Here is a 6,693-nt window from a genome sequence, read left to right on the forward strand (position 1 = left end):
CACACCATCAAGTGCCAATTGGGAAAAGGTGTGCACATAGTGCAGACAGCTGTGAGTACAATGAGGGTTTATGAGCAGGTGAGGGCATGTGGGTGGGTGGGAAGGAACAGAGGCATGAATAGGTAGCCTAGTTAGGGGCAGGGGAGGAGCCCTGGGCACTCTTTGCCCGGAGCCCCCCAAAACCTGGAACCAGCCCTGAGCTATTGAATCCAAAGCACTCATACTAGAGAAACAGTACTTCTTTTGGCTGGAGGAGGGCAGGACATTTTTGCCAGTTTCTCTTCCCCATTGCAGAACCCCACTTTAACCCCCATGTGGTTTGTGTGGGTCCCCTGACTTACAGATGATGAACCGGAGAGGACTCAGTTGTCTGTAGCAGCAGCAGAGGAAATGCGGGAAAGTATTCCACAAGTGTTACTCTGCTATTTGGATTCAGCTCCAGGGCTGAACCCAAGGCCTGTGGCTGCTTCTCATCACAAGCAAACTGAGGTCTGTCTGTGACAACTGAATACATCCACTGTCTGTACACAGCCAAAAGTGGGGCCCTTTGGAACCACAGAAAGTAAAACGCACGTCTTAAAATGTTTTCAAACAATATCATTTCACAGGGACTCCATTCAAACAGCAGCTAATATTTAGTGCACATAGCAACTTTCTAGCAATGTTCTCCATTTTATGTATGTAGAGAATTTATGTATGTAGAGAATATTTAGAGAATTTACATGCCTCTTCTCCACAGACCTACTTGACGAGAAACGAAAAAAGCCTGTTTTACTTATATAACATGCAATTATTCAACTGCTGAAACAGAAAATGAGACCAAATCTAGTAAGGATATCTACTGTTGAATAAGTCTAGCAAGGACATCTGCTGATGTATACTTCCCCCTTTATTTAAAAAAAATATTTCTAGATGAAAAATGATGATACACGCAGGCTAAAAAGACTTTGAAAAAGAGTAAGACCCTTAGTTAACACAATATCAGAAGGAAAAACCAACAGCAACTCACATGCACCTTGCAAGAATTTCCACTTTTCTAAGAGATCTGCTTAGTATAACACATACTGTATCAACACATAGTATTTTTATTGGTAGGATACTATAGACACCCTCTAAGTAGATTGGGAATGGAGTTGAGCCAACACAAGTATTCTTATTAAAATTAAATTTACCTAAAACATCATGCTTCATCGTACTAGAGCACTAACACCTTTAAAAAAAAATTAATAGAGCAAATATAAACCATTAAAGTTTTGCCCAGGCTACAGAGCTGGCAACAGCTATCAAGCAAGTTAGAAAGCAACCAACTTTTTAATGTTAATGCCATAAAAATGCAGCCATATCCCACCATTTCAACAATGACAAGCTGTAGGGATTTTTTAAAAAGAGAATATCACTTACTTGGAAAAACTTAGTTTCCACCTCATCATGCCATTGTTATTCTCAGAGCAGCTGCCCAGCAGATATTGACCTAAAATAGCAAAAGAGAATAGTGCATGTGTCATCTGATTGCTTGCAAAGGATATTGACATTACCACTTGGTTTAGCTCTTTCCACAATTTGGGACTAGCTATGCTTTGCTGCCTGCTATTAAGCTATCTTCAAGGTAAACGCTCGGACGTGACCTGATTCGGTGAGTCCTTAAATGAAGTCCAACCCAAAGTACTTAATCTGAAGTAAACTTTTCTTCTTGCTAGGTATGTTTGAGATTGCAGGCTTAGTTGTTTCATATGTTTACAAAAGGCAAACCCAGGTTCACCACCAAGAGTATACTCAACACGAAGCTGTAGCCAGTCCAGGAATACGGGTGAGTGTTCCTGTATTATAGGTTTGTTTGTTGCATCCACACTTTACAATTTTAGATATCTATTTCAGACATCTTAAGTGTCTGAAAGCATACTGAGTGAACTGTGCGTGAGTTTAGCTGCGGTCAAGTGGCTGAACATAAATAAGCTAAAGTTAAATCCAAACAAAATGGAGGAGACGCTAGTCAGGAAGCCTGATGTCTTAGAGGGTTTTATGCTCACTACTTTTGCTAGGGTTAAAAGAACTCTGTCACATTCTATTAAGAGTTCGGCATTTTTATTATTAGAAAGAAAACAGATGGGGTGGTTGCAAAGAGTGCTTTATTTCAGCTTTATCTTGTACAGAGATTGGCTCCCCATTTTTAGATTCAACTGATCTGGCCACATCAGGCTATCCTTTGGTAACCTTGATGCCGCACTGCTGTAATGTGTTTTACATGGGGCTTTCCTTAAAGACAATCTGGACACTTCAGCGGGTTCAGAATGCGGCAACTTCTATGCTATCTGTCTCTTCCAGCATGTACGCAGTTAGATCAGTCTCTTCCCATACATGAGTGTCCACTGTGAAGCTCCCTCACTACTGAACAGCTTTTCTAAAAATTGCATGGTTCTGTAAACTGTGCAAGGCTAAAATCCTAAGAAAGCTTTTCAGCAGATATATTTCTGAGGAACATGTCTATCTATGCTGGTTCCTCTGTTATAACATTTTAATATTCAATATATATTCAGTATGATGGAATCTTCAGTGTTAGCCCCCTAGAGTTCATCACAGAAGAAAAGCTGGTTAAAATGCCTTAGATAAATATATATCATTTCATAAATTTTAAAAAATTATGCTGCAACAGGTGCCATTATTATTTTGTTTTATATAATTCTGATGAAGCAGTTTCATCTTACTGTTATGAATTAAGTTTCATCTTGGCTTAAAATAGCAGTCTTTAAAAACATGTATATGAGAGCCAGTTTGGTGTAGGAGAGCCAGTTTGGTGTAGTGGTTAAGAGTGTGGACTCTAATCTGGGAGAACCAGGTTTGAACTAGGGCTGCCAAGCCACGGCGGGGGATCCGCATGTCTTTACAGGGGGACAGCGATACGTGTTGCACCGCCATCACCAGAATGTAACGCTACGTGTTGCTCTGGCAATGGGGCTGTTTGGAGTCCCGTTGCCAGAGCGACGCGTAGCATCACATCCTGGCGTCGGTGGTGCAACGCGTATCACTGTCCCCCGCGGCAGGGATCCTGTAAAGACATGCGGATCCCCCGCCGCGGCTTGGCAGCCCTAATTTAAACTTTGATTCCTCACTCCTCCACATGCAGCCAGCTGGGTGACCTTGGGCCAATCACAGCTCTCTCAGAGCTCTTTCAGCCCCACCTACCTCACAGGGTGTCTGTTGTGGGGAGGGGAAGGGAAAAGAGACTGTAAAGCGCTCTGAGGCTCCGAGAGAAGGGTGGGGTATAAATCCAATCTCTTCTTTTCTTCTTAGAAGTCATGTTAGATTTTACAAAAATTACCAGGAGGGAACCACAAGTATCAAATTCCAGATTTTTTTAATGCAAAGTATATTTTTCCTGTGAACAAACCAACCACAGAGATTCAGTTGTCCATATTAGGAAATTTTCTTGATACCCAAGTCTATTTCTCTAAATAGTCCACCTGTGGTTACAAGAGAAGACATTCCTAAGCAGGTCAGAAGTAAGTCCCATTTTATTCAGTAGGGTTTACTCCCAGGAAAGCATTCTCAGGATTGCAGCCTGAGTCATGGATCCTATAGAAAAGAAAAATTAACCTAATGCATTAATTGCAGATATATGTTGTTACCTGCCCTGAGCCTACAATCTGGGGAAGGCAGGCTATAAGTCTAATGAAATAAATAAATAAATAAAGGCTAACCCCAAACCCCAATTCATATAGCTGCCTTTCAGAGAGTGCATAACGTTAAGAGAGAACTGATTTTCTAAAGAGCAAGAGTCCAGTAGCATCTTCTTCAGATATCTGAAGAAGTGAGCAGTGACTCATGAAAGCTCAGACCCTGCCACAACTTTTGTGAGTCTTTAGGGTGCTACTGGACTCTTGCTCTTTTCTACTGCTACAAACAGACTAACACAGCTACCCATCTTGATGATTCTCTAAATTTTATTTATTTTATTTATTATTTAATTTCTACCCCCCCTTCCCACCGTGGCAGGCTCAGGGTATATGTATTATATATGTAGTATTTCTTCACCCAAAGAGTGATTAACACATGGAATTCACTGCCACAGGAAGTGGTGGGTGCTACAAGCATGGACGGCTTCAAAAGGGAATTAGATAAGCATATGGAGCAGAGGTCCATCAGTGGCTATTAGCCACAAGGTATAGCTAGGGGCTCTGGGGCAAGTGATGCTCTGTCTTCTTGGTGCTTGGGGGGGGGGGGTCAACAGGGGGAGGGCTTCTAATGTCCTGGCCCCACTGCTGGACCTCCTGATGGCACTGGTATTTCTGGCCACTGTGTGACACAGAGTGTTGGACTGGATGGGCCTTTGGCCTGATCCAACATTGGCGTCTCTTATGTTCTTATTATATGCAAAAATCAGTTTCCCACTCCATGGCTCAATCAATGTTTTGTAGGTTTGCATCAGGTTGCAGAACTGCATTATGATGAAGAATTCAGGTGACACATTATGCTACACGCACAGGGCAATCATGCAAACAGGCACCATGCCAGGCACATAGATTGCTGTGTGACCTGGCCCCTTGATGATTGACTTTGGCCACTCATAGCTGTCATTTGCCTGAAACAAGAAGCAAGATGGATTCATCATGCAGAAGTATTCGTAAAACATATCAACCACCAGTGCTAATTTGTGCACTTCCTGAGAAAAAGCAAAGGGCAGAACTAATAAAATGATGAGCGACTGTCTGGGAGTAACAGTGAATAAACCAGGCTCCTAAGGCAACCACAGAAGTAGGAGTGGAGATTATATCCCTCGCCCTCAAAAAACAAATATCCCTCACAGTTCTGTTTTCATACACAAGCAAGTGCCCCAGCCTGCCCTTTCTTCAGCAGCCACAAATAGCTTTGAGTCTTTGGTGTTTCGTTTCTCATAAAGTAATTGTTTAAAAACCTCTTGTTGTTCTTGAAGTTTCAATAAACTCATCCATGTTGTGGAAGGAAGGTTCCCCTGAGCTTAAGTGTTTGTGAAAGAATTGCTGCATTTAAAAAAAAACAAAAGACCTACAAGTACCAAAAAAATATAAGTTTTCAGAATAAATGGACACAAGCACACAAATCCGTGCAATGGCATTTGAATTCCAACAGATCTGAGCTAAAGCCGATCGGGTCAAGCTTTCTGCTTGCAGCTCTGCACAGAGTTGTGCCTTTGCAGGTTTGACAATATAAGGCCCCTGCCACACGGGGGGGGGGGGAATGCGCGGCCAAAATAGACACGCCGCGGCGGGATCACACGGATCCCCTGAGCCGCGGCGCCGTTGCTCCCCGGCACGATTAGATACCGGGGAGGAAGCCACAGTTGGAAGACTGAGGCAGCCGGCTGTGCATGCATCTGCATGTGCAGTTCAGCCAGTAACTGGTGATGCGCCGGCAGCAGGACGCGCCGGCGATCCCACGGCCGCGCTTGCCGTGGCCGTTCAGGTAAGACCACCTCTGTCGGTGGTTCTTTTTTGCTGTGAGGTTTCCGGGGTTAGGGACGGATCGGGGACGGGTGCGCGCCGCTTCCCAGATGTTGCGGTGAGATCGCGCCCGTTTGCTGCGGCTCTGATCCATCCCTCTCCCGGGCCAAAACCCTCCGTGTGACCGGGACCAAAGCACAGTTCTATGGAATAACTAAGTAGGTTTTTGTCTGTGTTAGGCTCACTAAACGAAATGTTTTCCTAGCAGCTTTGGAAGAATATAACAGTGGCCTACCATGCAGAGTTGTTGGCATTACTGATATAGCGTATGAGATAATGTGTATATAATGCTTTGAGTGCCTATGCTATAAAAATAGCAGGTGGTATTATTAAAAGTTCTTTAAGCATGAATCCACATACTACCATTGTAAAACCCAGAAATGCAAAATTAATTTTATTCCTACCTTTTGTGTCATTAATACTTTGGCTAGGATTTTCCCCAAGAACTGCATACAAACTGGAAATTAGTGAGCTCAAAATTATGATACACATCACTACTTCACTTTAACTTCACTTTAAAGCTAGCAGTGATTTAAAATGCAACCCATGTAAGAATTTTGCTTAGACTGAAGTAAGCTTTTACTTTATAGGTTCTATCTAATTTTTTTATTCCATCCTTCTTCCTAAGAGCTCAGAGTTTTGTACAATGTTCTCCCTTTTTAGTCTCCCAACAACCTTGCAAGTCAGAACGAGAGTGAGAGACTGGCCCAAATTCACATATGGAGCTTCACTGCTGAGTGAGGGTCTTCCTGGTTCTAGTTTAACACTAATCACTACACCATACTGGCTCTCATTATCATCAATGTAACTATTTCTCAACATGGTCAAATCTCAGGATACTTAAATCCAGAGACTGGGGCCATGACCATACAAGACAGTTCTTTCTAAAAACCTGAAAAAGCCCCAGGTCTGCAGAAAACTGAGGTGATTTGCCATTGCCTGCCTGTGCACAGCAACCCTGGACTTCCTTGGTGGTTTCCTGTCCACGTATTAACCAGAGCTGATCCAGCTTAGCTTCCAAGATCTGACAAAATTGGACTAACCTCAGATATCCAGGTCAGGGCTAAATACAAAGCCTTGGTGTCTGTCAGTAAAAGCCAGGGGCAGGGCCCTTTCTGGGGCTATTTTGGCCTTTGAAGGAGACTCATTCACACCAGGCCTGGCAGCAACCATCAGGAGCGGTGGTGCAGGGAGTAAATGCCTGCTTTAACAACACTCG

General features: G+C 43.2%; 1 long non-coding RNA gene across 2 annotated transcripts in view; it reads right to left on the minus strand.

Moving 5' to 3' along the window:
- LOC107110181 overlaps positions 1 to 1,888 on the minus strand; it is a 10,684-nt gene extending 8,796 nt beyond the window's left edge. The window contains exons 1-2 of one of the 2 annotated variants that reach the window (XR_001482506.1): positions 1,779 to 1,888; positions 1,402 to 1,471 (exon numbers count right to left, since the gene is read on the minus strand). This is a non-coding gene — a long non-coding RNA (uncharacterized LOC107110181). Of the gene's footprint in view, positions 1 to 1,401; positions 1,472 to 1,625; positions 1,664 to 1,778 lie in introns of those variants that run through there. The other variant, XR_001482505.1, reaches the window with a different exon arrangement.
- Between the last annotated feature and the right edge of the window lie 4,805 nt (positions 1,889 to 6,693).

The sequence above is a fragment of the Gekko japonicus genome, unplaced genomic scaffold (genome assembly GCF_001447785.1).
Source record: "Gekko japonicus isolate JY-2015 unplaced genomic scaffold, Gekko_japonicus_V1.1 scaffold125, whole genome shotgun sequence".
Taxonomy (NCBI): domain Eukaryota; kingdom Metazoa; phylum Chordata; class Lepidosauria; order Squamata; family Gekkonidae; genus Gekko; species Gekko japonicus.